We start from the raw sequence: 16,132 nt of genomic DNA, 5'->3' as shown, positions 1-16,132 counted from the left end.
GCTCCAACCTACAACAAGGACACATGCTCCACTATGTTCAGAGCAGCCTTATTTATAACAGACAGAAGCTGGAAAGAACCCAGATGTCCCTCAAAAGAGGAACAGATTGATATAATGTGGTACATTTACACAATGGTGTGGTATGCAGCTATTAAAAAGAATGACTTCATGAAATTCATAGGGAAATGGATGAAACTAGAAAATATAATCCTGAGTGACATAACAAAAACACAAATAAATGCACATAGCATGCCCTCACTAGTAAGTGAATATTAGCCCAAGAGCTCATAATATCCACCATAAACTCATATGCACTCTGAAGCTTAACAAGAAAGGACAAAGGGGGATTGCTTCATTAACAATTAGAAGGGGGAAGAAAATTTTCATGGGAGTCAGATGGAGGAATCACCCTGTGTGAGAGAGGGGAGTGAAATAGAAAAATAGGAGATCAGGATAAGATGTTGGAAGAAACAGGGAAAAAAACAGAGGACCAGGAAAATTAGTATAGAGAGAAGGAACAGTTGAGGATGGGGGTAACCTCTAGGATAAACCAGATACTAGGAATGCGACAGGTTCCCTGGACCCAATACTGATGACATTGGCCAACATCAACAATAACACTGAAATTAACCTGAAGACACCACCTCCAGTAGATAGACATGGCCCCCAGTGTAAGGATGGGACCACTCACCCATCTCAAATATGTTCAGAGTTATCCTGTCTAATGGAAATGCAGAGGGGAAAGTGGGGCAGAGGCTGAAAGAAAGGCCATCCAGAGATCTGCAGACACCAACCTGGACACTGTTGCTGCTGCTGATATGTGCTTGCAAACAGGAGTCTGATATGCCTGTCCTCTGAGAGGCTTTGCCAACACCTGACTGAGACAGATGCAGATATTCACAGCTAACCATTGAACTGAACCTAGAGATCCCAATGGAAGATGTAGCGGAAGGGCTGAAGGGGCTGAAGGGGATTGTTATTAGAGATAGAACAACGATATCAATTAACCAGACCCCTCAGGGAACCCATGGACCTAACCACCAACCATTGAATATACATGTTCTGGTACCCTACAAATGTAGCAGAGAATTGCCTCATCTCACATCAGTAGAAGGGGAAGCAGTTGGTCCTTAGTAGCTTGATGTCCCAGAGAAGAGCGAATCTAGAGGGGTGAGGTAAGAACGACTGGGGGTGTTGGGGACGCACGCTCTTAGAGACAAAGAGGAAGAGTATGTGGTGGTGGGGATTATAGAGGCGGACCGGAAAGGGGGCAATATTTGAAATGCAAAGAAATACAATTGTTAATAATAGTAATAATAAAGGCAACTGCATACGATATCAAGACATATTTAGAATTTCAATATATGTGATTAGAGAAAATACTTTCGATTGTGTAGCATACTCAATATTTCAAAAATATCATCACGGAAAGAATATTAAGAGCTTTGGGACAAGAAAAAATAGTGATACATCAAGGCAGAAGCATCACAGTAATATCTGGAACTCAAATGGAATTCTAATATCAAGCCCATGCATTCAATGATCTATACAAATCCTATCACATGTTCATTCCCTAAAAAAATCCACCAGTGATTTTCTAGTCCCTGCAGTCTCTGAGGATCAAGGGTCTGGATCAACCTTTCCCATTCGGTTATGAGGCTCCAAGACACATCACTGCACCACAGATGGCCTCTGGTTAGAGGGATCTACCGTGTTGTAAGTGTCGCTTGACCGCACAGTGTCCTAAGCACCCCTTGCCCTTTCCATTCATGTTGCTCCTTCCCGAATCCCTTGTCTTGGCCCCTGACAGTGGGCACAATAGCAGATAGCACTCTGGACACAAAGGAAGAGATTCGACAGGGTTCCTCCTCATTCAGAAAGCTTGGATGATCGTCCCGCTACTACAAGCAGAAATGACAAGTGAAGCAGCTCCTGACTGCCCGGTGCAGAACTCGCTACTGCCCCATGCAGACCTCGCTACTTCCCTGTGCAAACTCGAGGACAGCTCCTCTCGAGCTTTGGATGTTTCCTGAGATCAATGGTCACTCGAGATTTCCCTGCTTTGCCTTCCGGACTTGTCCACAGTTCTCGGAAGATAGAGAGACATACTCAAAGGATACAGCTCAACTGATGCTTACCATGACTCACCACTGGCAAGTACATTCACTGCCCCTTCACATGGTAGTAGCCCATTCGACATTTCTTGTTCAATTTCCTTAAAGACTAAACGACCAGATGTGAGGAGAGAGACCAGCGACCCTCATCCCGGACTTCACCCTCTGACCATGCACCAACGATTTCTCAGCCTCCACGGCCTGGGAACCCTTCAGTGTCCCCCAAGATGACAACAACACCTGAGTGCAACAGTGGAATCAGTTGAAGGATTCCCAGCCTCCACAGCCTGGAAGCCCATTCAGTGTCCCCCAAGATGATTATAACACCGGACTCCAATGGGGGAAGCATTTTAAGGGTTCCCAGCCTCCACAGCCTGGAAGACCTTCGGTGTCCCCCAAGTGGATTATAACTTCCTACCACAGTGGGGGAAGCAATTGAACACCAGAGACCCGAGCGACTTTGCACCTCCCGGACTACTTAGAAGGGCTCGGGACAAGTTCAGATGCCCAAAACCCTATGAAGATCAGAGATTCAAAAAACCTGATGCTCATGTTACAGAAAACCTGCAGAAACTCAAAGATCATATAAAGGCTTCAGTCAATAAGAGGGACCTAGACTCCAGAAGGGAACTGACAGAGAAGAAGAAATGGACAGTTCCACTTACTCTGAGGGTTTCTGAGGGCATGAGTAATACACTGACCAAGGATAGCAGATCACTGAGAAACCCACTGACTAGGGATATCAGAAGATCTGCTTTACATCCTGCTACCCGAAAAAGAGTGGCCTCATCTAAGTTCCCATTCTTGGTTCTTGGGAAGATGAAAAAAAAAAAGTAAAGAAAAGAAAAGCGGGTTATGTCTACTGGGATTGAGGAACATGTGGACTAGGACGAGTTGGTAGCCAGAGTGCCTGTAACATCTACAAAACACAATACTGGAAAGAATAGTGAAAGACTCAAAGAATATCACACTGTGCCTGGGCCACTTTTTGCTGACTCTTATACTGACAAATTGGGACAGGTACTTTCCCCACACATTCCAGGTTGCCAACATCCTTCCCTATCTAGACATGGAGAACTTGGATCTCCCATTTTTCCCCAAGATGTTCCTACCCACCCAGGACTTTCCGGAAATAACCAAATGGTTCCAATGTTCTATAGGGTTATTCCACATTTGCCCAGGTGTCCAAAATTCCTCCCACAGATCCTGAAAGGAAAATCATACATTCTCCTCTTCCAGAGGGAGTATCTTTTTTTCTTCCATCTTTATTAAATTGAGTATTTCTTATTTCCATTTCAAATGTTATTCCCCTTCCAAGTTTGCCCATTAACATTTTCCTAGCCCCTCCCTCTCCCCTTCTATAGGGGTTTTCCTCTCCCGATCCACCCACACATTACTGCCCTTCTCCCAAAAATGCCATTCACTGGGGGTTCATTCTTGGGAGAACCAAAGACTTCCCCTTCCACTGGTGCCCCTAATAGGCATTCATTGATACCTGTGAATTTGGAGTTCAGGTCAGTTCATGTATAGGCTTGGGTAGTGGCTTAGTCGGTTGAACCTAGGTTTGGTTGGCATTTTTGTTCAGATGGGGTCTCAAGCCCATTAACTCTTTCAGGCCTTGCTCTGATTCCTTTAGCAGGGGTCGCATTCTCAGTACAGTGGATTGCTGCTGACATTTGCCTAAGTATTTGCTGTATTCTGGCTGTGTCTCTCAGGAGAGATCTACATTGGTTCCTATCACCCTGCATTTCATTGATTCATCCTTTTTACCTAGTTTACTGGCTGTATATGTATGGGCCCCATGTGGGGCAGGCTCTGAGTGGGTGTTCTTTCTGCCTCTGTTCTACAATTTGCTTCCCTATTCCCTGACAAGGGTATTCTTGATCCCCTTTTAAAGAAGGAGTGAAGCATTCACATTTTGGTTCTGTGCATCTAGGGTAATTCGAGAATTTGAGCCAATAGCACTTATCAATGAGTGCATACCATGTATGTGAATCTGTGATTGGATTACCTCACTCAGGATGATATTTCCAGTTCCATTCATTTGCCTAAGAATTTCATAAAGACATTGTTTTTGACAGCTGAGTAATATTCCATTGTGTAGATGTACCACATTTTCTGTATCCATTTCTCTGTTGAAGGCATCTTGGTTCTTAGCTTCTGGCTATTATAAATAAGGCTGCTACGAAAATAGTGGAGCATGTGTCTTTGTTATATGAAGGGACATCTTTTGGGTATATGCCCGAGAGAGGTATAGCTGGGTTCTTAGGTAGTTCAATGTCCAATTTTCTGAGGAACATCCAGACTGATTTCCAGAATGGTTGGACCAGTCTGCAATCCCACCAACAATGGAGGAGTGTTCCTCTTTCTCCACATCCTCGCCAGCATCTTCTGTCACCTGAGTTTTTGATCGTAGCCATTCTAACTGGTTTGAGGTGAAATCTCAGTGTTGTTTTGATTTGCATTTCCCTTGTGTGTAAAGATGTTGAATATTTCTTTAGGTGTTTCACTGACATTCGATATTCTTCAGCTGTGAATTCTTTGTTTTGCTCTGAACCCCATTTTTCAATAGGGTTATTTGTCTCCTGCAGTCTAACTTCTTGTTTTCTTTGCATATTTTGGATATTACCCTTCTATCTGTTGTAGGATTGGAAAGATCTTTTTTCTATCTGTTGGTTGCCATTTTGTCCTAAGAACAGTGTCCTCTGCCTTACAGAAGCTTTGCGGTTTTATGAGATGGCATTTGTTGATTCTTGATCTTAGAACATGAGCCTTTGGTGTTTTGTTCAGGAAATTTTCTAAAGTGCCCATGTGTTCCAGATGCTTCCCCACTTTTTCTTCTGTTAGTTTGAGTTTATCTGGTTTGAAGTGGAGGTCCTTGATCCAGTTGGACTTTAGCTTTTTACAGGGCAGTAAGAGTGGGCCAATTTGCCTTCTTCTACATACTGACCTCCAGTTGAACCAGCACCACTTGCTGAAAATGCTATCTTTTTTTCCATTGGATGGTTTTGGCTCTTTCTCAAAAATTAAGTGACCATGGGAGTATGGTTTAAGTTCTGGGTCTTCAATTCTATTCTACTGGTTGATTTGCCTGGCTCTATCTCAATGCCATACAGTTTTTATCACTGTTGCTCTGTAATACTAGAGTTCAGGGATAGTGATTCACAAGGAAGTCTTTTATTGTTGATGATAGTTTTAGCTATTCTGTGTTTTTTGTTATTCCAGATGAAATAATGAATTGTACTGTCTAACTCTACAAAGAATTGGATTGGAATTTTGATGGGGATTGGAATTAATTTGTAGGTTGCTTTTGGTATAATGGCCATTTTTACTATATTATTCCTGCCAGTTCATGAGCATGGGAGATCTTTCCATCTTCTGAAATCTCCTTCACTTTCTGCAGAGACTTGTGGTTCTGCTCATATGCTCATATCTTTTACTTGCTTGGATAAAGTCACCTTGAGATATTTATATTATTTGGGGCTATTGTGAAGGTTGTCATATGCCTAGTTTCTTGCTCTGCTAGTTTAGCTTTTGTGTAGAGTTACTTTTATACCCAGCCACTTTGCTAAAATTGTTTATCAGGCTCAGGAATTATCTTGTGAAACTTTTGAGGTCACTAAGTATACTATCATATCATCTACAAACAGTGCTATTTTTACTTCTTCCTCGCCAGTCTATATACCTTTGACCTCCTTTTGTTGTTTGCTTCCTCTGGCTAAGACATCGTGAACTACATTGTATAAATTGTGAGAGAGTGGACAGCCTTGTCATGTCTCTGATTTTAGTGGGATTGCTTCATGTTTCTCTCCATTTAATTTAATGTTAGCTACTGGTTTGCTGTATATGATTAGGAACGGTCCTTATGTTCCTATAATTTCCAGGACTTTTATCATGAAGTAGTTTTAAATTTTTTCAAATGTTTTCTCAGCATGTAATGAAAGGATCATTGGGTTTTTATCTTTGAGTGTGATTATATAGTGGATTATGTTGATGGTTTCTATATACAAAACCATCCCTGCATGCCTGGGATAAAACCTACATGATCATGATGGATGATTTTTTGATGTGTTCTTGGACTCAGTTTGCAAGACTTTATCGAGTATTTTTGCACCAATATTCATAACGGAAATTGCTCTGAAGTTTTCTTTTTTGTTGGGTCTTTGTGTGGTTTATGTATAAGAGTAATTGTGGCTTCATAAAAGGAATTCGGTAGTGCTCCACCTGTTTCAAATTTGTTGTATAGTTTGGACAGTATTGGTATGAAATGTTCTATGAATATTGGATAGATTTCTGAACTAAACCCATCTGATCTTGGACTCCTTTTATGTTGGGAGGCTTTTAATGATTGCTTGTATTTCTTAACAGTTATTGGTTGTTTAAACGGTTTTTCTGTTCCTGATTTAGCTTTGGTACCTGGAATTTGTCGAGAAAATTGTCCTTTTTCTCCATATTTTCAAGTTTTCTTGAATATGGGCATTTGTAGGACAATCTGATAACTTTTTTTTAATTATTTTTTCAGAGCTGGGGACCGAACCCAGGTCCTTGTGCTTGCTACAGAAGTGCTCTACCATTGAGCTAAATTCTCAACCCCCGATAAATTTTATAATTTGCTCTGATTCTGCTGTTATTTCTCCCTTTCCGTTTATGATTTTGTTATTTTGGAAACACTCTGTGTGCCCTCTGGTTAGTCTGGCTATGGGTTAATGTATCCTGTTGATTTTCTCAAAGAACCAGCATTTGGTTCTCTTCATTCTTTGTATAGTCCCCTTTTTTTCTACTTGGTTGATTTCAGCTCTGAGTTTGATTATTTCCTGCCTTCTACTACACCTGTGAATATTTGCTTCTTTTTGTTCTAGAGTTTTAGGTGTGCTGTCAAGCTGCTGCTGTATGCTCTCCCCTGTTTCTATATGCAGGCACTCAGAGATATGAGCTTTCCTTTTAGTATAGCTTATATTAGTCCCAAAAGTTTGGGTATATTGTACCTTAATTTTCATGAAATTCTAAGAAGTCTTTAATTTCTTTCTTCATTTCTTCCTTGACCAAGTTATCATGGAGTAGAGCATTGTTCAACTTCCATGTATATGTGGGTGTTCTTTCCTAATTGTTATTGAAGAACAGTTTTAGCCCATGGAGTCTGGTAGGATTCATTGGATTATTATTATCTTTCCATATTCTTTTAGGCCTGGTTTTTGATTGATTATATGATCAATTTTAGAGAAAGTGCCATGAAGTGGTGAGAAGTTATATCCTTTTGTTTTATGATAGAATGTTCTAAAATATCTGTTAAGTCCATTTGGTTTATAACTTCTGTTAATCTGTCTATGTCTCTGTTTAATTTCTGTTTCCCTGATCGGTCTAATGATGAGAGTAGGGCGTTGAAATCTCCTGCTATTATTATTTGCGGTGCCATATGTTCTTTGAGCTTTAGTAAGGTTTCTTTTATGTATGTACGTGCCTTTGTATTTGGAGCATAGATATTTATGATTTAGAGTTCATCTTGGTGGATTTTTCCTTTGATGAATATGAAGTGTCCTTCCTTATGATTTTTAATGACTTTTGGTTGAAAGTAGATTTTATATGATATTAGAATCACTACTCCAGCTTGCTTCTTCAGACAATTTGCTTGGAAAGTATTTATCCAGCCTTTTACTCTAAGGTAGTGTCTGTCTTTGTCTCTGAAGTGTGTTTCCTGTAGTTCAAAACGCTGGGTCCTCATTACATATCAAGTTTGTCAATCTGTGTATTTTTAGTGGAAAATTGTGTCCATTGAAGTTGAGAGATATTAAGGATTAGTGATGGTAACTTTCTCTTATTTTCATATTGAAGGTTAGTTTACGTTTGTGTGCTTCTCTTTGTTTTGTTGTGAAAAGATTAATTTCTTGCTTTATCTATGATTTTACCTGACTCCTTGTATTGGGGTTTGCCAGTTAGTTTCCTTTGTCTTACTCGATATGTAAAAATATATTGTGTAAATTTGGTTTTGTCATGGAATATCTTGGTTTCTCCAGCTATGTTAATTGAGAGTTTTGCTAGATACAGTAACCTGGGCTGGCCTTTATGTTCTCTTAGTGTTTGTATGACATCAGTCCAGGATCTTCTGGGTTTCATAGTCTCTGGTGAGAATTCTGGTGGAATTCTGACAGCTTTGCCTTTATATGTTATTTTACCTTTCCCTTTACTGCTTTTAATATTTATATTTCTTTTGTGAATTTGGTGTTTTGACTTTTATGTGATTGGATTATTTCCTTTTCCATTCCAGTCTACTTGGAGTTCGAGTTCGGTAGGCTTTGTGTACGTTTATGGACATCTCTTCCTTTAGATTATGGAAGTTTTCTTTTATAATTTTGTTGAAGATATTACTGTCCCTTGATGTTGGCAGTCTTCACTCTCTTCCATCCTGTTATCTTTAGGTTTTATCTTCTCATTGTGTCCTGGATTTCCTGTATGTTTTGGGCTAGGAGTTTTTTTCGGTTTTACATTATCTTTGACAGTTGTGTCAATGTTTTCTATGGAATCTTCTGCTCATTAGATTATGTGTGCTATCTCTTTTATACTGTTGGTGATTCTAACATCTGTGACTCCTGGTCTCTGTCCTAGGTTTTCCATCTTCAGGGTTGTCTTCTTCTGTGTTTCTTTATTGTTTCTATTTCCATTTTTAATTCCGGGACGGTTTTGTTCATTTCCTTCTCCTGTTTTGTTGTTTTCCCAGTAGTTCTTAAGGTACCTTTTTGTTCCCTCTTTATGGGATTCTACCTGTTTACTTCTGTATTTTTTTACTGTCCTGTATTTTCTTACGGAAGTTGTTTATGAACTTCTTAACATCCCCCATGGTTATGATAAAATGTGAACTTAAATCTAGATCTTGCTTCTCTGGTGTGTTTGGATATCCAGTGTTTGCTTTTGTGGGAGATTTGGGCTCTGAATGAGCCTAAGTAGTCTAGATTACTGTTGTTTGAGTTCCTGTTCTTGCCTCTAGCCATCAGGTTGTCTCTAGAGTTAGCTTGTCTTGCTCTTTATGACAGTGGCTTGACAGTCCTGTATGCTCGTGTGTCAGGACGGCTGTAAACCTGTTTTCCTGATTTCTTTTAGTCAGTTATGGGAACAGAGTATTCTGCTCTCAGCCGAGTAGTTTCTCCTGTCCACTGGCTTTCAGCTCTCCCTGTGGGCAGGAACCAGAAGGAAATTCACATACTTCTCCTAGGTCCTACTGTGCGGGTGGGGGCACAGAAGGCACAAGGTGTTTCCCTCTTGAGACAGGAATTTGGGGATAGAATAGTATCCTCTGGTTTCCCAGGAGTGTCCGCTCCTCTGAAAGTATAGTTCCCCCACCCTCTGGATTTGTGTGCAGTGAGCTATTCATCCAGTTCATTTCAGATCCAGGCACAGTCTGGGACATGGTGCTCCTACAGTTTTACTCCTCTATATTCCTGGGTCCAGTAGCACTATGCTCTTTTGTCTGGGGCCAGAGATGTGGGTAACAGTGGGAAGACATGGGAGCCTCTTTTCTTTGTAGGCTCAGTATTGTGCACAATACTGGATAATCAGCTCTCTCTCCCACAGCGTCTAGGAGCAGGGAGCTCTGGGCCGGGATGACGAGTTTCAGGAGAAAGCTAGAAACTGGAAGTGCCTGGTCCCAGAAGAGTTCTGCCTTTGCTTGTTCTGAGTCCACCAGTCAGGTCACTTAGAGCAGAAAAGTTGGATTTACCACTGGTCTCAGGCCAGAAGTCATTCCACAGCTGACTTTCAGCTCTTTATGAGAGCCACAAGCAGAAATGTCCTACCCCTACCGCTCCTAGGTCCCTATGCACAGGAGGCCCAGTTGGAGCTAGGTGGTTTTCAGGGGTTTCCACCCCTCTGATGCTCTAAGTCTTCCAATCCCATGAGATTTGGGTGTAGGATGCATTTGGACTAAACCAGATAAAGATGCAGTTTGGACTGCAGGGCTCCTGTACCTTGACTCCTACTATATTCATGTATCCAGAGGCACTGTGCAGTTTCCTCTTGGGCTAGGGATGTCGGCACAGGTGGACAGAAGTGGCAGTCTCTCCTTCCCTGAGGTCCCAGTATTGCCCACTCTTCTGGGTGATCAGCTCTCTGTCACACAGAGATTCCAGAGGAGTTTCAAATGTTCATTCCCTATCCTGTAGGTCTCTAATCATTCCAATTCTCCTCCAAAGTGTGATGGACAAGAACCCTCTGGTCAAGGGGAGGTACAACAGGCCCCATCAGAAAAAGAGGGCTGCAAAACTACTTCTCTTAAAGGTAATCTCAGTGATTATTCATATTCCACAAATGGATTAATACATGCCCCCTCTCCACCGGAGACTTTAATACCGTTGATAGCTGCCAAAGCAGGGCAGAGAGCTATGTCCAATCCGAAAGACAGTCAAAGATGTCCCCAATCTACATCAAAGTGCCTAATGCAATCTGCTTAGGGTAAAGCGAATTTTAAACCTGATTCTGCTGAAAAAGGGGGTTTCAGAACTTCCCTATTAAACCAAGAGGAACTTAAAAGCCCTCCACTATTAAAAATGAGATTAAATCATCACTTATGGTCCAGAGTGACAAAATGCAGTCACAAATCCCAAAGTGAAACTCAAAACGCACATACCAGCCCAAGCAGAGACAAAACTTTCTGCATGTACAACATTAGATCAAGGACCATTGACAATTTCAGAAGGGGCTCTTCAGTGTTCCATACCAAAGCAAGATGTGGTAGAAAATTCTGAGTCCACCAAAGGAACTCTTGTGCCTTCAGCATATAAAAAATATGATCTAGCACCCTCACCATCTCCCCCAGTACTTACAATGTCACTATACAACAGAGAATTATTCAAATATCCTCTACCACCGAAAAGGTCCCTCCTGACTTGTCATCAGGCCCAAAAGAACCAAGTTTATCACAACACACAGTCAATGAGCCATGCAGACTCCATATTTATACAAAGTGCAGAGAAGATACAACATCCCCTACCTCCTCAAGGGACTCTAGGTCATTCTGTCCTGTAAGGAGAGGCTCCAAATTTTTCCACATATACAGCAGAGATGCTAGCATTTCCCAAAACTTAGCAGAATTCTCTGAGTAGTACACTATCTCTTAAAGAGACTGTGAGAGAAGAAACATCTACAAAAGGAGTTCTACCCACAGCCACATATGTAGAAATGGCTTGCCGATGTGACACATGTACAAAAGATGTTCTAGGACATATTCCATCTGTAGAGAAGGTTATGGATTCAACCATATATGAACCAGGAGTGGGGGAACATGATAACGAAATACCAGTGTCTGTACCATCCTCAACAGCTGAGGAAAGGGATTGCTTGGATTGCATTTGTGCAAAAGAATGGATATGAGTTCTGCTAACTTCACAGGTGTCTATACGAACTTCTTAATCTCCTCAAGCTCAGCCAACATCCACAAACACAAAAGACGCTACAGACTCTTCCAAATATTCCCAAAGGGTATCCAGTCCTTCTTTATACCCACAAGCAGACCCAGAACATCTGCAAAATACTTCTAAGGCTCTGGATTTTACCTTATCTCCTGAAGGTGCCTTCGAAGCCGTTTTGCCTATCAAGCAGGCTAGGGAACCTGACACTTCTATATGAAAGTCTGATTCCATTTCTCCCGCAGAAGAAAATTTTCTTGGAACTTCCACAATTACACAACGATGTGTAGAAACATCTTTATCTGCTCATGAGGCTCCCAGATCTTTCACATATGTCCATGATGCTCTAGAAGAAGTCACATCTTCAGAGGTAGCTCTAATACCTAACCACCATTCTGATGTCACAGTCAGGATTTCTATACATATACATGATACATTAAGACCTTCCTCATCTGAGAAGGATGTCTGAGGATCTACTGCAGCTGAACAGCATGCTTTACAATTATCCCTCTCTACCCAAGTAGATTTATATCACATGTGCACTCTGGGAAGAAATAGATTGCATTCTCCCTCTACCATAGTGGACCATAAGCATCCAGTCTCTAGAAACACAGGGTTAAGATTTGATCCTTCGGATGGAGTCTTGAGAACTTTCTCCTCTGAGGAAGACAGTTGTGAATTGGGATATTGTGTCATCTTCTGGAAAAAAAGAGACACCAAAAGATACAACTACTCCTCAGGTGAGTCCCACACATTCTCCATCTGTCCATAGGCCCTTGGAATTTTCCAAAAATGACGAAGGAATTTTGGAAAGTTGCCAATCCTTACAAGGGCATACTGGACATTCCATATTGTCCCAAGGTGCTCAAGAAACTCACTTTTCTACCAAAATGCATGTTCACCGTCTGCCCAGGGTTTCAGGGAATTTCTTCACACTGCTCTAGGGCTCCAGAAAGTGTTGTCCATGCTCAAAGTGATTTGTCATTGTGCAAATTAGACTTCAAAATTACAAAAGCTTTTTTTATATTTTCAAAGGTCTGAGGGAAAGTCCACATCGAAAAATATCTTTTAGACCTTGTGCCATCAGCCCAAGTATATCAGAAATATTCCATGTCTTCTAAAGCATCCAAAAATCAATCTGGCTTAGCAGTCTTCCTGGGAAACATTTACCATCAGCCGTACAATCCCCAGGACCAATGAAATAAAAAAGTGGTATCTAGAAACTTTACCATCTGCCCAAAGGTCTTTAGAATGTTCAGCAACTTCTCCAAGATCACAGTTAAACCAGAGATCAAAAAAACTAAAGCCATCTTCCCAGGGTGTTTTCCCAAGAACCACATGTTTCTTTTTTCTTTTATACCAAGACAAAAGACCAGCTTCCTTCTCCCCATCTCTGATCTCTTAATCCTGTTTGTTCACCCTCCCAAATGGCTCTTTACTCTGAATTAGAGGCCAATTAGTAAACCATAGATATATGGAAGGAATATCTGAGAGACAATTGCTGACGAAGCAACACTTGTTATGTCACAGAAGAAGCTAGGGCTCTCCAGGATACAAGGGATTTTTCGTGGAGGGCCTAATGATGATGTCACTGAGAACTGCCATGGCCTACCTGCTAAACAGCTTTCCTTACATTGACCAGTTTCAAGTGTGCCCTTTCCAGTAGTGTCCCCTTTGACACAGGGTAAAACTTCACATGCTACATCTCTCTAAAGCTAGAGATTTCTCTGCTTCATTAGTGGTCACATGCTCAGAATGGAGAAAGTTAGGCAAGGGCTTAGCATGGGTAGAAAATATCTAGGAACAAGGAGTGAAGGAGATTCTTCTGGAGATTAATTTTATTCCCACGTCCAATCCTGTGAAATACAATTCAAATCCCTAGGTTTTCTCAGTTTCCCATGTGCCAATATTTTCCCTACAGACCTTTAATTTAGTGGATATTTTGTTACATTTTTTGATTGTACATTCATTGACAGGGGATATTCTATATATTCCTGCATGAGTACTCAAAAATTTCATTTTTCGAATTCCATTTTTTGCAATAAATTTGGTAAACAAACTTGACCCAGCTATAGCGTGAATATAACAGTGGAAATATTGTGTACTACTTCAAATGATCAACTCCCAAATCATTATAATATCCAAAGATTAACAGACATCAGTTAAGCAAAGACAACAATGACTATAGAATGCAGTTCTATAGTTCTATTACATATCTTTTCTCTAATATCTATCTTCCTGTATTCCCAGGGCAAGACATGAGAGTTTTTCAGTCCAAACGTCAGTTTCAGGGGGATGTGCAGCAAAATGTATTGCTTTAGGTCCAGTGAAACCTCAACTTCAGCAGGTTCATAAGAACAGGAAGGAATCTATTTGGCATTGTCATTTGTGGATCCTATATTCTTGACCTAATTGCACAGAATCCATGTAAATATTCCACTAAAATTCATAGTTGTAGGAGCCATTTTATATATATATATAAAATCAGGCACCAAAACTAGATAAGATTGATGAAGCTAAAATGTGCATTCTGCCAATAAACAGTTATAGATCTTTCATTAGAGAGACAGCCAGAGCATGTCAAATACAGAAGTGATTGCTAGTGGCAAACCAGATAACTGAAAACAGACCCCTTGTTTGTAGATGTTGAGAAAGGATTTCAAGAACTGAATGGACTTTCAACCAAATAAGAACAACAAGTTCAACTAACCTGAGCTTTCTGGTACTAAACCAATATTCAAAGACGGTTTATAGACAGACTTATGGCTCCAACTGTATATGTGGCAGAGTATGGTGATTTTGGGCATCAGTGATAGGATAAGCCCTTGGTTCTCCCTAGTTTTTATTGCTAGTTCAAGGGAATGTCAAGGCTCAGTAAAGGCGTTATAGAAGAAGGGTAAGAAGACCAGTTAGGAATCTTATGGACAAGAAACTGGGAAAGAAAATAACATTTGAAATGTAAATATAGAAATACCCATTTAAAAATGCTATAAAATTTGCTAAAAAAATAAAAAAAATTAAAGAAAGAAAAGAAAAGAAAAGAAAATTAGCAGCTAATCAGACCTATTGGCTCAGTAATCCAAATGGTCCCTATCAGGGAATTATAGTCAGAATAATACTAGTGGAAAGTCTGAGGTGATGAAGTCCAAATTTGGAGCAATTCTCTCTCTCAAATACCAGTATCAGAACATACTGCTCTATAAGTATCCAAATAATTGAGTAATTTCCTCTGAGCTGAGGAAAGAATACATGTTTTTTTTACTTCTTCCTTAGGACCATTTTCTTCTGGGCAGAAAGAATAAAAACGATGAGTTCTAAGGAAAAGAACAGTGTCCTTCACAACACCTGGCCTTTTGGATAAAGATATTAATGATATAAACTCTCTGACTTCCAGGAACCATTAGAAGCAGGGAAGTCAGGATGCTTCTGAGAGGCTCCAGCACCTGAATCCCGTATGTGGAGGGCTAAGGTCATGTCTGTGTCTCAAGTGAATATACTCAACTCCTACCAAGGACTGAGATTTCCCATAATCCATGCATATCTTCCTTTTTTTATACCAAGACAGAAGGCCAGCTTTCTTTTCCACACCTCTGATTTCTTCATCCTCTTTGTCATCCCTCCTAAATGGCCCTTTACACTGAATTAGCAGCCAATTAGTAAACCCTATATGAACTGAAGGAATATTGGAGAGGTACATTGAATATATTCAAGAATGTGATTTGCAGGTGTGTCTCCTATGACACAGTGGAAACCTGTACGTACTACAAACTTCATCTCTCCAAGTCTAGATACTTCTCTTTCCTGTATTAGTGTTTACATGGTCTGAATGGAGAAAGTTATTCAGGGGCTTGGCATGAGTAGAAAACATCTAGGAACATAGGATGGAGGAGATTCTTCTGGATCATAATTCTATTACCAGGTCCATTCCTGTGATATACAGTTCAGTTTCCTAGGTTTTCTTTGTTTCCCAAAAACCTGTATTTACCCTACAGACCTTTAATTGAGTGTATATTGTATTTCATTTTCTATTTGAACATTCCTTGATTGGGGAATTTATATATATATATATATATATATATATATATATATATATATATATTATATACCTATATATATATATATATATATATATATATATATATACATGTGTGTATGTGTGTGTGTGTGTGTGTATTCTGGAATATATATATATATATCTATATATATATATATATATATATATATTCCAGAATGTGTTATCAAATAATCTGTTTTCCAATTCCATTTTTTTTCATTGATTTTGGCAACAATGTGGGTCTAGCAATAGAATGAATATAACAATGTAAATATTGTCTACCTACTTCGAATGATAAACTCCTAAATGCTTATTTTATCCAAAAAATAGCAGATATCAATAAAACAAAGGACAACATAGACTATAGAATGTGGTTCTGTTTCCAATTAATTATCAGTTCTCTCATATCTACCTACCTGTGTTCCCACCATGATTATTTCTTCAGGCCATACATCATACTTAGGAGGATGGGCAGTGAGAGGAATGGCTTGAGGTCCAGTTAAACATCAACCTCAATAGGTTCCTAAGAACAGGAGTGAGATTATTTGCCATTGTCATTTGTGAATTCTACA

Source organism: Rattus norvegicus (assembly GCF_036323735.1).
Source record: "Rattus norvegicus strain BN/NHsdMcwi chromosome Y unlocalized genomic scaffold, GRCr8 chrY_unlocalized_42, whole genome shotgun sequence".
Lineage (NCBI taxonomy): Eukaryota > Metazoa > Chordata > Mammalia > Rodentia > Muridae > Rattus > Rattus norvegicus.
The sequence above is the reverse complement of the archived record's forward strand: the minus strand, read 5'-3'. Positions refer to the sequence as shown.